The sequence below is a fragment of the Macrobrachium rosenbergii genome, chromosome 26 (genome assembly GCF_040412425.1).
Source record: "Macrobrachium rosenbergii isolate ZJJX-2024 chromosome 26, ASM4041242v1, whole genome shotgun sequence".
Taxonomy (NCBI): Eukaryota; Metazoa; Arthropoda; class Malacostraca; order Decapoda; family Palaemonidae; genus Macrobrachium; species Macrobrachium rosenbergii.
In genome coordinates this window covers 17,378,790-17,398,507 of record NC_089766.1, presented here as the reverse complement: position 1 = coordinate 17,398,507, position 19,718 = coordinate 17,378,790, and the positions used below count along the sequence as shown (strand labels likewise).

General features: G+C 37.0%; 1 protein-coding gene and 1 long non-coding RNA gene across 3 annotated transcripts in view; one reads left to right on the top strand and one right to left on the bottom strand.

Moving 5' to 3' along the window:
- Nucleotides 1-19,718, top strand: part of LOC136853094 (uncharacterized) — a 188,968-nt gene that overhangs the window by 88,842 nt on the left and 80,408 nt on the right. The gene's annotated exons all lie outside the window — the stretch shown is intronic.
- The window catches only part of LOC136853092 (uncharacterized), a 40,580-nt gene continuing 30,441 nt past the window's right edge, over nt 9,580-19,718 (bottom strand). Inside the window, exons 2-3 of the long non-coding RNA XR_010857334.1 lie at nt 11,641-11,714; nt 9,580-10,501 (exon numbers count right to left, since the gene is read on the bottom strand). This is a non-coding gene — a long non-coding RNA (uncharacterized lncRNA). The remainder of the gene's footprint in view (nt 10,502-11,640; nt 11,715-19,718) is intronic.

Here is a 19,718-nt window from a genome sequence, read left to right as displayed (position 1 = left end):
CTAACCTCGTGTAAGTTCGAAGTATGACTGTATATATATATATATATATATGTATATATATATATATATATATATATATATATATATATATATATATATATATATATATATATATATATATATATATATATATATATATATATATATATACATATATATATATATATATATGTATATATATATATATATATATATATATATATATATATATATATATATATTGTAATATATGCATATATATATATATAGAGCCTCTATGGCCAGGTCGGTTAGAGCAGCAGCTCAGACTTCTTAGAGGTCTGTGTCGCGGGTTCAAATCCACAGCCGACCGGTCAGAGAGGCGGACACTTTGCTATCCGTGTAGACACCCCGAGATTATGTATGTAATCAATGGATAGGTTTGCTGAAAGCAACTTGGTGTTACAGACTAATCCACACAAACAAAGCCACTCCAACATCTTCTAAAAACATAACAGACACCTCACACGTTTCGACTGTTGACCTAACCGTGCAGTGACTTCTTGCTGCTGGGAGAAAGGGCGCTGGTGACTGGGAGAAAGGGCGCTGGTGACTGGTACATTACATGTACATACAACACCGGGGTCTAAGTGATGACAGGCAGGGTAGCCGATCGAGATTACAGTCTACGCCAAAGCCAAATCAGAGTCCTTCAAAAAGAAGCATCGTGCTTACCCCATACAAATGGGAAAACAAGCACGTTATAAGAAGAAGAAGATATGCATATATATTTCTATATATATATGTATATATATATATATATATATATATATATATATATATATATATATATATATATATATATATATATATATATATATATGTAGAATCTACTGGTCACTTTTACCAGACACATATGTAATTCTAATAGCAACAATGCCCTCTTAACTTCTCGAACTCTTCGCGCTTTTTTGGATATGCTTGTAACTACGAAGCCGAACGTATCCAAACGAAAGAAATTGAAGAGCAAGTGAACAAATATCAGCAAGGAAGATTTAACCCAATTCCATATATGTAATATATGTATATAAATATTTATATACATAAATATTGTAATATATTCATATATATTATACTTATATAATATATTTATATACATATATATTGTAATATATGCATATATATATTTATATTTATATAATATACATATATATACATATACATATACATGCATATACACATACATATATATACATATACATACTGTATATATATATATATATACACATATACAACTATATATACATATACTTATGTACATATATAGTTATATACATATGTATACATACATATACAGACATTATATATATATATATATATATATATATATATATATATATATTACATACATATATATATATATATATATATATATATATATATATATATATATATATATATATATAATCATAAAGCTACAAACGTCCTTTAATATCAATTCACTCTACAGTCGAAATAATATATTTTCATATATGTTACCGAAATGGCATTTTTAAGTTGATAATAAGTCACCGTCCCGTGGGATCGAACCAGCGACGGACGAGGAATCAGGACTACAGTGACGCTCTAACGAAATCGGCCACAAGGTTTCGTTAGAGCGTCACTGTAGTCCTGATTCCTCGTCCGTCGCTGGTTCGATCCTGGGACGGTGGACTTATTATCAACTTAAAAATTCCTTCGGTAACATATATGAAAATATATTATTTCCGAGGTAGAGTGAATTGATATTAAAGGACGTTTGTAGCTTTTAACATTGTATATGAATCACGGTGATGTGATAAATAGTCATATATATATATATATATATATATATATATATATATATATATATATATATATATATATATATATATATATATATATATGTATATATATATATATATATATATATATATATATATATATATATATATATATATATATATATTACATGCATACATATATATATATATATATATATATATATATATATATATATATATATATATATATATATATATATATATATATATATATATATATATATATATATATATATATATATATATATGTTACATGCATACATATATATATATATATATATATATATATATATATATATATATATATATATATATATATATATATATATATATATATATATAAATATATATATATATATATATATATATATATATATATATATATATATATATATATATATATATATATATATATATATATATATATATATATATATATATTATATATTACATACATACATACATATATATATATATATATATATATATATATATATATATATATATTACATACATACATACATATGTATATATATATATATATATATGTGTGTGTGTATACACTTATTGAATTAATCATTATTGTTGATTAACCGTTCGTTTCAAATGACTCATATACCATCTGTTCACGTCTTTTAAAGACCCCCTCCCATACCTTCATTGATCCTTCAATTTATTAATCTAGATTGATCAGTGGATTGACAGAAGGATCAGTCGTAGTGAATGGAATTAATCAGAGGTGTGCCGATGCATTAGCTTGCCGTGTAGCAGTGAGTTGTTGGAATAAAGTCCAGTAGCCTAGTCTCAGGAACCTTCTCATTTGCCAGAATATGAAGAAAAACCATTAGTTTCATCAGGTGTTCTCCAAAGTTAAAGTCACGATAGGTGAGATAACAGTCAGTGTGCAAATATTAACAGAGAGTGATACAAATACCAAAAGTCAGAATATTATAATATATTTACAACACAATAAAGATAGAAATGACTGCGGAACCACTACAGATACATCAATATATGAATAGCATTCACACAATAAACTATGAATACAATAACATTAATTTGAGCAAAACACCCACACCATTAATTAAAGAAACCAAAAAATATACATCCTCAAAAATAAGGGGGTCCCGAAAGAAAGGAGAAAATAACGGCCAGAATGAAGCTTAACAATGAACAAAACTAAGACGCCCTAACAAATACAAATTGGCCACTAAAAGTTTTAATCTCCACAAGAATCCTTATACGAGAAATTGCCTGTTGATCCAATGGGACGTAACAACGAGAAACTGCCTGTTGATCCAGTGGGATGTAACTACGAGAAACTGCCTGTTGATCCAATGGGACGTAACTACGAGAAACTGCCTGTTGATCCAGTGGGACGTAACAACGAGAAACTGCCTGTTGATCCAGTGGGACGTAACAAACGCCTGAAACCTGCCTGTTGATCCAGTGGGACGTAACAACAAAAACTGCCTGTTGATCCAGTGGGACGTAACTACGAGAAACTGCCTGTTGATCCAATGGGACGTAACTAATGGGACGAGAAACTGCCTGTTGATCCAGTGGGGCGTAACTATAATGGGATAAACTGCCTGTTGATCCAATGGGACGTAACTACGAGAAACTACAACTGTTGATCCAATGGGATGTAACTAAGAGAAACTTGATACAATGCCTGTTGATCCAATGGGACGTAACTACGAGAAACTGCCTGTTGATCCAATGGGACGTAACATACGAGAAACTATATGTTGATCCAATGGGAAACTACGCCTGCCTGTTGATCCAATGGGACGTAACTACGAAAATCAGACTGCCTGTTGATCCAATGGGACGTAACTACGAGAAACTGCCTGTTGATCCAATGGGACGTAACTACGAGAAACTGCCTGTTGATCCAATGGGGACGTAACTTGATCCATGGGACCACCGCCTGTTGATCCAAGTGGGACGTAATCAACGAGAAACTGCCTGTTGATCCAATGGGACGTAACTACGAGAAACTGCCTGTTGATCCAATGGGACGTAACTAACCAGAAACTGCCTGTTGATCCAATGGGACGTAACTACGAGAAACTGCCTGTTGATCCAATGGGACGTAACTACGAGAAACTGCCTGTTGATCCAATGGGACGTAACTACGAGAAACTGCCTGTTGATCCAGTGGGGCGTAACTACGAGAAACTGCCTGTTGATCCAATGGGACGTAACTACGAGAAACTGCCTGTTGATCCAATGGGACGTAACTACGAGAAACTGCCTGTTGATCCAATGGGACGTAACTACGAGAAACTGCCTGTTGATCCAATGGGACGTAACTACGAGAAACTGCCTGTTGATCCAATGGGACGTAACTACGAGAAACTGCCTGTTGATCCAATGGGGCGTAACTACGAGAAACTGCCTGTTGATCCAGTGGGACGTAACTACGAGAAACTGCCTGTTGATCCAATGGGACGTAACTACGAGAAACTGCCTGTTGATCCAATGGGATGTAACTATAGAGAAAACTGCCTGTTGATCCAATGGGACGTAACTACGAGAAACTGCCTGTTGATCCAATGGGACGTAACTACGAGAAACTGCCTGTTGATCCAATGGGACGTAACTACGAGAAACTGCCTGTTGATCCAATGGGACGTAACTACGAGAAACTGCCTGTTGATCCAATGGGACGTAACTACGAGAAACTGCCTGTTGATCCAATGGGACGTAACTACGAGAAACTGCCTGTTGATCCAGTGGGACGACGAACAAACGAGAAACTGCCTGTTGATCCAATGGGACGTAACTACGAGAAACTGCCTGTTGATCCAATGGGACGTAACTACGAGAAACTGCCTGTTGATCCAATGGGACGTAACTACGAGAAACTGCCTGTTGATCCAATGGGACGTAACTACGAGAAACTGCCTGTTGATCCAATGGGACGTAACTACGAGAAACTGCCTGTTGATCCAATGGGACGTAACAACGAGAAACTGCCTGTTGATCCAGCGGGACGTAACTACGAGAAACTGCCTGTTGATCCAATGGGACGTAACTACGAGAAACTGCCTGTTGATCCAATGGGACGTAACTACGAGAAACTGCCTGTTGATCCAATGGGACGTAACTACGAGAAACTGCCTGTTGATCCAGTGGGACGTAACTACGAGAAACTTTTGTTGATCCAGTGGGACGTAACTACGAGAAACTGCCTGTTGATCCAGTGGGACGTAACAACGAGAAACTGCCTGTTGATCCAGTGGGACGTAACTACGAGAAACTGCCTGTTGATCCAATGGGACGTAACTACGAGAAACTGCCTGTTGATCCAGTGGGACGTAACTACGAGAAACTGCCTGTTGATCCAATGGGACGTAACTACGAGAAACTGCCTGTTGATCCAATGGGATGTAACTAAGAGAAACTGCCTGTTGATCCAATGGGACGTAACTACGAGAAACTGCCTGTTGATCCAATGGGACGTAACTACGAGAAACTGCCTGTTGATCCAATGGGACGAACTCACGGAAACTGCCTGTTGATCCAATGGGACGTAACTACGAGAAACTGCCTGTTGATCCAATGGGACGTAACTACGAGAAACTGCCTGTTGATCCAATGGGACGTAACTACGAGAAACTGCCTGTTGATCCAGTGGGACGTAACTACGAGAAACTGCCTGTTGATCCAATGGGACGTAACTACGAGAAACTGCCTGTTGATCCAATGGGACGTAACTACGAGAAACTGCCTGTTGATCCAATGGGACGTAACTACGAGAAACTGCCTGTTGATCCAATGGGACGTAACTACGAGAAACTGCCTGTTGATCCAATGGGACGTAACTACGAGAAACTGCCTGTTGATCCAGTGGGACGTAACTACGAGAAACTGCCTGTTGATCCAATGGGACGTAACTACGAGAAACTGCCTGTTGATCCAGTGGGACGTAACTACGAGAAACTGCCTGTTGATCCAATGGGACGTGACTACGAGAAACTGCCTGTTGATCCAGTGGGACGTAACTACGAGAAACTGCCTGTTGATCCAATGGGACGTAACTACAAGAAACTGCCTGTTGATCCAATGGGACGTAACAACGAGAAACTGCCTGTTGATCCAGCGGGACGTAACTACGAGAAACTGCCTGTTGATCCAATGGGACGTGACTACGAGAAACTGCCTGTTGATCCAGCGGGACGTAACTACGAGAAACTGCCTGTTGATCCAATGGGACGTAACTACGAGAAACTGCCTGTTGATCCAGTGGGACGTAACTACGAGAAACTGCCTGTTGATCAATGGGACGTAACTACGAGAAACTGCCTGTTGATCCAGTGGGACGTAACTACGAGAAACTGCCTGTTGATCCAGTGGGACGTAACTACGAGAAACTGCCTGTTGATCCAATGGGACGTAACTTCACGAAAACTGCCTGTTGATCCAATGGGGCGTAACTACGAGAAACTGCCTGTTGATCCAATGGGACGTAACTACGAGAAACTGCCTGTTGATCCAATGGGACGTAACTCACGAGAAACTGCCTGTTGATCCAATGGGACGTAACTACGAGAAACTGCCTGTTGATCCAATGGGACGTAACTACGAGAAACTGCCTGTTGATCCAATGGGACGCAACTACGAGAAACTGCCTGTTGATCCAGTGGGACGTAACTACGAGAAACTGCCTGTTGATCCAATGGGACGAACTACGAGAAACTGCCTGTTGATCCAATGGGACGTAACTCACGAGAAACTGCCTGTTGATCCAATGGGACGTAACTACGAGAAACTGCCTGTTGATCCAATGGGACGTAACTACGAGAAACTGCCTGTTGATCCAATGGGACATAACTACGAGAAACTGCCTGTTGATCCAATTGGATGTAACAACGAGAAACTGCCTGTTGATCCAATGGGACGTAACTACGTGAAACTGCCTGTTGATCCAGTGGGACGTAACTACAAGAAACTGCCTGTTGATCCAATGGGACGTAACTACGAGAAACTGCCTGTTGATCCAATAGGACGTAACTACGAGAAACTGCCTGTTGATCCAATGGGACGTAACTACGAGAAACTGCCTGTTGATCCAATGGGACGTAACTACGAGAAACTGCCTGTTGATCCAATGGGACGTAACTACGAGAAACTGCCTGTTGATCCAATGGGGCGTAACGGAGAAAGGCAAGGCGGAAAGGGGTCCCCCGTAACACTCCAGATTGCTGAATGTGAGTCAAAGAAGCCTGAAGGTATTCCCCACTATACTTTAAAGCCTGCAGTCTAAAGGCCCGACCTCCACACGAAAGGTCCACGACTCCCCAACGTCACCAAAATTAAGTAAAAGACGTACACCTGCTCACAGCGAGATTCCCCAGGCAGATACAGGCCAAAGGCTACAGCAAGATGAGGCAGCAGCGTTGCAACTGGATATCACTGCGAGGGTAAAGCGAATATTTGCAGGAGATAGGGGCAAACTTGCTGTAATCCAAAATGTCGTATCAACACGAAGGCCAGAACTACAGTTGACTGCTCAACTAGGACACAGGGACTTCCGAGTAGACCTCGGATTTCTCCAAGGAAACCAAAAATAGGACTCTGAGAAAAAACAGGCCAAGGATCAAAACAGGAGTGGAAACTCAAAATAACTTGGAGGAAGAAAACTTAAAACCCTGGTGGTGATCCTAAAATAAATAAGAAAATAGGGTTAACTAAAATAAAAAAAGAACAAAGTTCTAACACCCAGTAGTTGTTAACATCCTTCTATCTTTCACACTTTACACATACATATACATATATATGTATGTATGTACACTATATATATATATATATATATATATATATATATATATATATATATATATATATATATATATATGTATATATATATGTATATATATATATACATATACATACATACATATATATATATATATATATATATATATATATATATATATATATATATATATATATATATATATATATATATAGTGTATGTATATAAAGCACTACAGGAGTAAGGAATGGAAACAAAAACCAAAGCACTGCAAATGAGAGAATAATGGACACATTCACGTACTTTTATCCTGATAGGGTGACAGGCGGACCCGTTTCACTTATATCTCTAGTAATTTTCCTTACCATATTCTTTATCAGTCCATTTTTTGCAAGCACATGTAGATGTATTGCTTCCTAACCAGTTTCTTTGTCGTTAGCTCTCGAGTAGATTTGTATACTGAGAAACAATACTTTTAATAGTGTATGTTTACCAACACCAGTTTACAAGCGTTGTGCCTCTAGATTTGTGCGTGTTTATCATCCATGTTTACATGTACTGAGTTTTTTTTTTCTGTAATGCGCAAAATAACGATTTTTTTTTTTTTACTGGCATGCAGTCGACCCCTTTTTCATGAAAGTTTCTGTGTGTGCGCGCGCGCGCGCGCGCGCGTGTGTGTGTGTGTGTGTGTGTGTGTGTGTGTGTGTGTGTGTGTGTAAGTCTGCTCCCGTCCCATCCATATAAGTAGCAATTATTTCATTACCCACCAAAGTCATCCCCCAGTGGGTAGCGATAGTGCTTGCATTGGTGCATGCACCATGACTTTCTCATTTTTAGTTCACAAAGTATTGCTTTTATTGGTTTCAACTATGTACAGGATTTAGTAAAAACGGAAAAATGGATATCATATGTATATTTTGTTTTACATGATTTATATATTTGTTATATAGGATGACACATACAGGGATAATTAACTAACAATTTAAAAAAGTGTAATATTATAATACTAAACTCTATTTCCGTTAAGTCTATTTTTTCTGATCTGAAGAAATTGTAGCCATCGACTCACAATATATGAAAATTTTTTCTTGCACAGTTTGGGACTAATTATTCAGTATTTTGAAAGTTTTTGGGAATTCAATAAATTTTAAGCATTGCCTTGCGGTTCTTCTTAAGCTGTTTTCAGTCCTGTCACGTTTCATCTGTTTTTTTCTTTTTTCGTTATCTCTTTATTTCATTCACTCTTTCCATTTGTATGTGTAATGAATGACAGATTGATATCGTACTACCATTTCTGCTTAAGTTCGAGTTAGGCACCTGAGATTAATATATCGTAACTATTATAAATCATAATTAATTGCACTTCATTATGAATAATTAATTGTATACTGTATACTTTTATTTACGAGTATATAAAATTATTGAAAACTAAATATCTACTTATATATTATGTTTTATATATATATATATATATATATATATATATATATATATATATATATATATATATATATATATATATATATATATATATATATATATATATATATATATATATATAATTATAAATATATATATATATATATATATATATATATATATATATATATATATATATATATATATATATATATATATATATATATATATATATATATATATATATATATATATATATATATATATATATATAAGAGAGAGAGAGAGAGAGAGAGAGAGTCTGCCACTTGAGGCCAAACCCTACCACGTCCAAGAGGATGAAAAATCTTAGGTCTAAATCCGTTACAAGTTAAAGGCTGTTCCCAAGGAATGTGGACGGTCATTTGGGGGATTCAGGAAGCTTAGAGAATTCCAAAGACTAGCAACAAAGGGAAAGAAACGTCAGCCGAACTTAGCATCAAGCTTTTCGTATTCGGAAATGCCTTATGATAACGCATCGAAACTCTTATAGGTACTTTTAGGTTAGGTGACTAGATCATTAAAATGCATTAATTTTGATTCACATAGTTGTAATTTCAAGGTTGAATTTTTTTTTTGCAAGTTCATAGGATATGTTTGTTGTACAGAGAGAATCATGAAGTGTCATTTTCGTTTGCGAATATGGCGGTTTCTTGTAGAAGTGAAAGCTGTTTAATATACATATAATTGAACATGATAGCTGCACAAGAAGAAGGTTGGACTCTAACTTTTAATTTTGATTCTTATCCTTTATGTAACGAAGTTAAAGGTGTCTTGAAGTACTGAGTGTCCATCTTAAGCTGCGCTTATATCATTGAGTGAACTAGTGACCATGTGACCTTGAAATTGAAGGTATCTGTGTTAAACTGCATTTTTATCGATTTACATTGGCATTAAAGGTGTCAGTCTTAAACTGTAATGGTATCCATTGAGATACACATCTTAGATGCTTTTTTTTTTTTTTTTTTTTTTTTTTTTTGCATTGGCGGAAATGTCGATGGTTGATTTGGAAGCGAAGTACCCATATCGAGTGCCAGTCCACAGCTCTACCGACTCACCCAACGACCCATATCGTAAACATGATTCGTATACAATTAGGAAGCATAGAAGGCTTTCACTACAAAAGGGACAGAACCGATTGAGTGAGTTCGTCTTTCATATTTGGCTCGATCCATGCACTGGCACTCAAGGTCCTCGACGTATGCAACAACTAGGTCATAAGCGCCTTTGTCGGATGTTACTGAAAGTGTTGTATTGGTCAGTTCCTCTTTGTAGACCCCGCAGAAGGAATTGGGGTCTTGGCAGGGCGTAAGGCTGTTGTAGCAGCGATTCACCTGAAGTGGCGGTCCTCTGAAAGTCCCGGAAATACTCAGTCCAAGATGTTTGTTGATGTAATTCCTCAAGTCCATCCAGGTTACGTATGTTGGCCTCGGACTTCTGCACTGATCAGATATTCCTGGAAATATCGGGAAAAAATATTGAAAATAGGATATTTTATCACCGTCATAGTCTTTTTTTTTTTTTTTTTTTTGCCCCTGTTTGACAACTGAACTATAACAACAATAATTCAGTCTTCAGCACTCAAGGATATCTGTTTTACAAACTAGTGAAAGATCTTTGCTACAGAGGTATTTGTTGTTTTGAATACTTAATAAAAATATTTTCATTAATGGGGCTTGATCCTTGTCGTTGACTTTTCTTTTTTTATGTGTTCTTCAGTATAACATTTCTTCATGTCGTTAATTTCTTTGTCTTCGAGCTGAAAACAGCACAAAGAGATGAGCTGTATGTTTTTCTAATATATCCGAACCATTTTGTTTTGAAATGTGTTAGTGAGTTGACAGATTGATGTTTAAAGTCAGGTTCCTGGTGAAATATTATATTTTCCAGTTGCAGTCTGTGTTCTTCTTGATTATTACTATTACATTGTGGTTCCCCATATGATGTAAATAAGAGAGAGAGAGAGAGAGAGAGAGAGAGAGAGAGAGAGAGAGAGAGAGAGAGAGAGAGAGAGAGAGAGAGCATATTAATACACTGACGAAAGGAACAAGGAAGATAAAAAACGAAAAAAAAGATATATCCTTGGGCAAAGTGTTATTGATGAGTTAATATATAATTGATTAACGGGTGCACCTGTTCAGTTTAGACTGCCATAGGACTTCCTCGAAGGATCTGCTCCTAGATGGAAACTGTAAATTCAAGCAAGGCTAAGTTGGAGAGGTTGGATTCACAGGGCGACACGGATATAAGGGAAGTTGGAAAAATGTCAGTCTAAGGAAGATTTGTGGACAAGTATTGTACGCGACCTCTTTAGGTCTGGATACATTCCTCTGCATTTTTAACGATAAGAAGAAGCCAGAAAAAATATTCTTTAGACATAACATTAGCACGAGAAATATTGAAAGGGAGGCCCTTTGTTTTGGTTCATTTCCTCGGGAAATATTTAGCTCAACTTCAGTCTAAGAAATTTGGTGTTTACTGAAAGTCAGTGAAGACAAAGAACCACAGATCAAACCTTCATGACATCTGATAGTTTTTACGAAAGTATATAGTAGTTTTGTTTATCAGTTTTGATGAAATTTGAATATTCTTTACCTGCATTCACCGTCAGCGCTGTCGCTGTAATAACCAGAATGGAGACCCATCGATTAGCGTGATTCATGATCATTCTGCAAAGGAACAAGCGTGATGAGTATTACGAGTATTGCCACAGCCATGACCAGCAAGTCTGAAGGTTTTGTTATCACGTCCTGGAACCTGCTAGTATGAAATATGATACCCTGATGGCTGATAGGTTACCAGGGCATGATAATGAACCTTCATACTATCAAGTTCAATAGGTTTAAAATCTGTGAGCCTTGCTAACTCACTAGTTTTCGTTTACTACTTACAAATAAAACAGACATCCCCGTATATACAGGCTTAATCTCTACAGTAATATTACAGTTAATGTAATGAAAACTGGATGAAAACTCTGCAAAAGGTTTGGAGGAATAGAAAAGCATCGTGGGAGCAGAAGTTGAATGCGCGAGGCCATGTTGAGCGAACTCTCCTTTTAGTATACAAAGCATGAACGCTAATTATAAGTGAAAAATAAAGGGAAGAAGCAGAGCTTTTCCTCCTGTTATACTTTTCAAACCTTTTATTATCAATTTCCTTTTCAGCGCTGAATGGCCTTTGGCCTAAATTCTATGTTCAGTTCAATTCAGTTCAGTTCATTGTTTCAGTTTGATCATTTCAGTAAGGAGCAAACTTCTCAACTCTTTTGAAAGGCATGCGGCTTTGATAGCGCGTTGGTGGCGGCTGAAGTCAGGGTCTATTTATGAACTCAGGTCGCGCCTTGACGTCAGGTCAACGACAGACTTCGGATGGGTATTTTAGCATATGTTCGCCACTGAGCACTTGGTTTCACAGAGAAGCACGATAACCCAATCAAAAGCCAGAGCAGCTTCTTTGTATTAATGTTCTTTAGGCAAAGTCCTTATGACGTCAATGCCTTATTTTGCTAGTCGCCGGTAACATTGAATATCGCTGTACTTATTATGTAATGGTGTCTTTAAACTAAAACAGCAAAAGCAACTAAATAGATTTAGCTGTATCTCACCTGAGAAAACGGTGTTAGCCAAAATAAAAAAAAAATTAAAAATGGGGTTTTGAAAGCTTTCTAGACTTCTGTGAAAAATAACACTTCACTGGGAACAGAATAATATGGAAGTAACGGTAAAAGAGAACAATGACATATGACATAAGGAATAAGAAAGGCTTGATACGGAACGTTAGTAGACAATGACATAAAGAGAAAGTGGCATAAAATTGAAAAAGTAAGCCACAAAACTATTCGTGCTGAATTCGAACTGGTTTTCTTTTCAGTAATAACTGTGTAAGAGAAAAGTTTGACACATACATACATACATTGTATATTGTATATATATATATATATATATATATATATATATATATATATATATATATATATATATATATGATATATATTATATCACATTATATATATATATATATATATATATATATATATATTATTGATATACAAGCATTAAGCTCCAAGCGTCCTTTAATATCCAATTTGCTCAACCTCGGAAATAATATATTTTCATATATGTTACTCGAAGTGGAATTTTTTTAGTTGATAATAAGTTCGTCGTCTCGTGGGCTCGAACCATGGAAGAAAAGAACTCGGGACTACAGTGACGCGATTTTAACCACACGGCCAATGAGTGAGGTATAAGTAGATACCGACTCCCACCTACAAATCCCCGTCGAACTCAGGTCTGTATTTAGAATCGATATCAACCCACCTCTGCCATGCTAACCATGTAGTGCGTTTGTCGCACACAGCCATATTATGGATGAATTTTTATCACATCACCGTGATTCATATACAAGCATTAAGCTACAAACGTTCTTTAATATCCAATTCGCTCTACCTCGGAAATAATATACTTTCATATATGTTACCCGAAGGGGAATTTTTTAGTTGATAATAAGTTCGTCGTCTTGTAGGCTCGAACCACGGAAGACAAGAACTCAGGACTACAGAGACGCGATTTTAACCACACGGCCAACAAGTGAGGTATAAGTAGATACCAACTCCCACCTACAAATCCCCGTCGAACTCAGGTCTTTGTATTTAGAATCAATATCAACCCACCACCTCTGCCATGCTAACCATGTAGTGCGTTTGTCACACGCAGCCATATTATGAATGAATTTTTATCACATCACCGTGATTCATATACAAGCATTAAGCTCCAAGCGTCCTTTAATGTCCAATTCGCTCTACCTCGGAAATAATATATTTTCATATGTTACCCGAAGGGGAATTTTTTAGTTGATAATAAGTTCGTCGTCTCGTGGGCTCGAACCACAGAAGACAAGGACTCAGGACTGCAGAGACGCGATTTTAACCACACGGCCAACAAGTGAGGTATAAGTAGATACCAACTCCCACTTACAAATCCCCGTTGAACTCAGGTCTTTGTATTTATTTCCGAGGTAGAGCGAATTGGCTATTAAAGGACGGTTGTAGCTTTATGCTTACATATATATATATATATATATATATATATATATATATATATATATATATATATATATATATATATATACAGTATGTACAGTCGGCCAAAGAAAAATTGGCGCAGTTTCTTTATTCATCGTTTGGTATGGAAATATTGCCATATGCAGGTGCCATATTATTTGCTTTTCAATCGTGACAGCCTCAGAAGCAATTGGAATTTGGCTTTGCTTCTGCTCGAGTCTTGACGATGACCCAACGTATCGTACAGTACTGGTGTGTCGTCGTTCGTCACCTACAGCCGATAAATAATAATGAAGCCTGTCAATATTCTTTAATAGCAAAGTGTAATTCAACTAATTTTGTCCTTTGATCAATGAAATAATTGGCATGGCACATTTAGTTGGCCTAAATTTGATTTCCGATCCTGACACCTGATTACCTACAGTAGGTCTATTTTCAGCAGTATCTGTCTCGGATGCGTCATGTGAATGAATGTTTAAATCGACATTATCTATATTAATCTGCTTTATTTGATCATTCCCGTTATTCTTTTTTATTGACAAAGTTCTCCTTTGTTCTTATCCTTTTCATTAGTGCTTAACATAATTTACTCAGACCTAGCTATCTCATGTCAAAAAGCAACATAAGAAATCAGACAAAAACAATTTAGTCTTTCTTCAATTCCTCGCATGTCATCTTGTTTCATTCGCACAAGGTGGAAAGCTGTGGGAGTCAAAGCTGAAGAATACATTAGGACAAAAGAATTACTTTCATAAAAGCATTCTTGGGTTAATCTTGATGCAGATATTCATTTCTCCTAAACAGAAATTAATTAGAATCAGTTTCACACGTATGCCTAGACCTACTGCCGTGAGCATATTATACGTAGCTGAAAGGTTAGAAAATGTGAAAGGTAATTTTCTTATTTAAGTCTATCTCCGATATTGACAATAAAAACTAAATTATATATATGTATATATATATATATATATATATATATATATATATATATATATATACATATACATATACATACTGTATATATACACATATGGAAAAAAGTAGAAATCCATGAAGTTGTAATGCAGTCAAATAAGGAGTAAAGCTAACAAACAAATGAAAATAAACATATCCATATTAGTAGGTGAGGTAAATATATATATATATATATATATATATATATATATATATATATATATATATATATATATATATATATATATATATATAGATAGAGAGAGAGAGAGAGAGATGAATTAAGTAGGAATTGTCCTAACATAGGCCTATAAGTATGTATAGATTCACATGAATAAGAAAATGTTAGAGTAGTAAATGAGCAGAAATGAAGTCAGATACAAAATAACACTGTTAAACTAAGGAGAATAAAATTATAAAATTGGTCACATTATACGAAAAGGCAGCGTAACTCATTAAAACTTTGTATAGGATCCTCGTGCATCTAGCACGCATCTTATCCTATTTGGCATTGATGGAACAAGGACTTCGCAAGTGTTTGCTGCCCCCTCTTTGGCCCTAAGTTTTCCCAAATATCTATTGCATGCTTTATAAGGTTCTCTTTGGTGTAAGCACGATTAACACCCCATTGTTGGGTCATGTAGGCCCATAAGTTTGCTATTGGGTTCAGATCTGCAGACTTGGCAGGCCAGTCAGTTCGAACCACGTCTGGATTCTGCTGGAACCATTGCTTTACAACCTCTGCATTGTGGACCGCAAAATTGTCTATGGCGATATATACTGGCATGGGATACGGCAATAATAGTTTACGAACTGAGGGTACTAAAATGTCCTGTAAAATTTCGATACACTGATTGGTGTTCAGAAACGGTTATCGATGGCAATTAGCCCTCCCAGTCCACTGGCAGCCATCCATCCCCATGACCCAGCTGATATTATGCCACTACGCCTTGAAGTCGCGATGTTATTTTCAGCATATCTCTCCACAGAAAATATTATTTCAAATGACAGACAATTCAATATGAGAGTAGTTAGTCATAAAAAAAGAGAGAACAGTAGGCCTACAACTTTACAGACATTTTCTTCCATTTTTATATATGTTACAACACAGACCTATCTTATGAATTATACTCTATAAATGAAAATTATAATGTTTCCTAATAGCCTATTGGCATGCATTGAAATTATATCTCAAGACAACTATATGAAGATAAATGTGCAGTATAATCCCCATTAAACAGATAATTCCTGTATGAATAGTCAAATACATATAGTTATTGATCAGTTCTCAGCTTTAGGTCTAGGATATATATACAGTAATAAAGACAAAATAACAAAAGTTTCTTTTTTCATTTTGCAACTATTTATTATTTTCACTTTATAGTCGAATTGCATTAGTTTTTATATATAACGTAATGCACTCAAGTATATACTACATATCAGTTTATAATAGGAATAAACAGGTCCCATCCTTTTTTCTTTATGCGGTTGCGTTAGCAACGGTTTCCTTGTCGGAATCCTGTGATGCATTCCTGCCCCTTGCAACCTATTCCGCACAGTCTGCACACGTATTTGCAGTCCAAGCTGCTGTTTCACAGCAGCTGCTGTCATCTGGGGCTGTTCTTTGGCAGCTGCAACTATCATTATGGTCTAGCTCTTTTCTGGGGCTTCGAGGAGTTCCACTCTAGGCCAATTTTTCACACATATTTTTTTTTATCTTTGATAGCATTTTGTGAGTTTCCATTGTTTTCTGTAAAATTTAACAAATGAAATCGTTCAACTACTGTCAACTTTATATTGAAATGATAACATAAGGACTATGTTTATACGATACTGCTAGTGATAGCTGTCTCCTATTGTTGCCGAAACGTGCAAATGTGGCCTCTTCCGATGTGGAAGTTTTGATGCAAGACTGGGGTACTCATTTTACGGTCTGCCAAACCAAGTGTGGAAAAAAATGTTCAAACTCTTTTTAGGGGTTTACTGTGGCCAGATATATTAGTTTCTTATATTTTATGATTCATTGTCCTATATTCTCGGCCATTTGCATATTTATATATCTTTTCATATAAAAATTACTGAATAAAAAGCCATCAAAGAGTGGCTGTTTGCGCCGAATCATGAAGCAGCAGAAGTTGATCGAGCCAGGAATGTCTGATGAGTGACACGTCGAATGCAGACGACATCAGAATTACAGCAGCTTTAGGGATCCATCTAATTATGGTAGCTTAACTTTATTTAAATTTGTTTTAGTACATCACAACCTGCTGAACCATTAGTACTCACACCACCCCCAGAATACCCATTCCAGTCGACAGTGGTGGACATGCTAAAGTTGGAGGGCCATATGTACATGGCCTGATGCAGACAGGCTCACAGTGGCTGGAAGTGGCACACTTCCCACATGGCACAACGTCATCAAGAATTATATCAGTCTTGAGGACATACTCCACAAGATGGGGAGCACCAGAGCTAATCTCGACAGATGGGGGCACAAACCTCATTAGTGAAGAGACCACATCATTCTTCAGAAAATGGGGGTTTACGGTACGCCTGTCGTCAGCCCATTACCCCCAGTCTAATGGAAGGGCCGAAGCAGCAGTCAAGACTGCCAAGAGGATCATCAGGTCTAACATAGGCAAAGGAGGTGGCCTCGATTGCAACAAGGCATCCCTGGCAATTCTTCAGTACCTCAATACACCCCCTAAGGGGTTTGACAAGTCCCCAGCACAGCTCGCTATCGGCAGGCAGCTCAGAGATGGAGTGCCAACACCCAGACAGCATTACAAGGTGGAGAGACACTGGGATGAGATAATTCAGCGGAGGGAGCTACGAATGGCAGAGTCCCAAGAGGAGACCCCACCATATACTGGTACCAGGGAGCTTCTACCCCTGGTTGTAGGCTGCAGGGTAAGAGTGCAGGATCCTGTAACCAAAACCTGGGACCGATCTGGGTTGGTAGTGGAGTCTAAGGGCCACCGACAGTATCTCATTAGGCTGGATGGAAGCGGTCGGGTGTCACTTAGAAACAGGAAGCACCTGAAAGTGTTAAAACGGCAACCCCCAACGTCCTCAGCCATTCCCCCAAGCCTGGAACCTGCTCCACCTCGTCCAAAAAGGCGCACAGTGCAACCCTCATGGATGGGCGAGTATGTCATGGGTGATATCGAGCGTTAACCCATGCTTGTGCTTGTGTCACCTTGTACAGTTACATTTTGTTGTCCCTCATGCTCATTTTATCTTTTTTTTTCAGTAAGCTGAACTGAATAGACATTCTGTTGTGCAAACATATTTTATGCATGTACTATATATTGTTGCCATGCATGTCCTTGTATGTTGTGACACTCAGTGTTAACCATTGCTTTTGTCCTATGGGATCTTCCTTTTACAGCTTTCTTTGTCTATATATATGCATTTAATACATGTTTACTTATTATTTTCATTTAATATTTTGCTATTCTGCCATGCCATAATCTTAGGGGGGGGATGTATGGTAAACAACGAGGTACCCAGTCCTGAGTCTTCCTGGATGCTAATGTGTACCTTTTCCAGTACCTGCTATAACTATCAGATTAAGTTTTATGGTACGCTAGCATCACCTATATTGAATGGTCTTTTCATGTACCCTCTCCCTTTGTTGTGGTACTTTTGAAATGCCTTTCCAGGAACCACAAATTTGTGGTTTAATCTCCACAGGATTTGCTTGGTGCTTCTGTGGTTGGTTACCTAGTCATAGATTCTGCCCTTTTTTACATTTATTTGACATAAAGCTAAATAGATAATTGCCAGTTTTAACCATTTTCCAGAGCCTTTTCTGAAGCACTTGTTAAAGTAATTTCATAGCATGCCCAAAAGAGCTTATTCCTCTTTTCAAATTTTACTTTGCAGTAATTATTGTCCTCCATTATGAATTGATATTGTCCAACTCTTTCTTTCTAGCTGTCTGGTCTTATCTCTTCCTTTACCAGGCTTTCATTCTGGTTATTCTTTATCAGGCTTTCATTCTGGTTATTCTTTATCAGGTTATTCTTTTATCAGGCTTTCATTATGGTTATTCTTTATCAGGCTTATTCTTTATTAGGCTTTCATTCTGGTTTTTATGTCGTACACAAGTAAAAATTTCATAACTTGTGTGACATATTGTTGTTCCCTTTTTACCTGCGTATTTCTTCTAAGTCGACGAAGCAGCCGTCCACAGCGTCTCTTCTGTAGTCGGCCGCTTACGAGTCTGTTATTTCGAAGGGAATCAGATTAGATGTAATTATGTCTCTCAGAAAGGCGTAATGGAGACGAATGGGTAGCTTCTTACTTTAATGATGAAAGTTAACTACATATTCAACAAGTACAATTACGGTCACAGTTACTATTTGAAATCACTCTTGCTAGTCAAAGTTCAGTTTAAGTCTGGTTGGGACCACGAAAGCTAGGGGAATCTGCGTCTTCTCGTTTGGGTGACTAGGGACTTGAATGCTTTTCTTCTGGCTTCTCTGGAACCCCTGGTTCTTCTTGTTACCTTCCATCTCCTCCTTTGCAGTTCCTCATTGGAAGATTTTATCTGTAAGGCCTCACCTCGAACAGCTTGATTGGGAAGGACAGAGGTGGGTGTTGTTAAAATCTCTCCTTAGATTTGATTGGAAATGACCCCAGGAGGAGGTGTAAA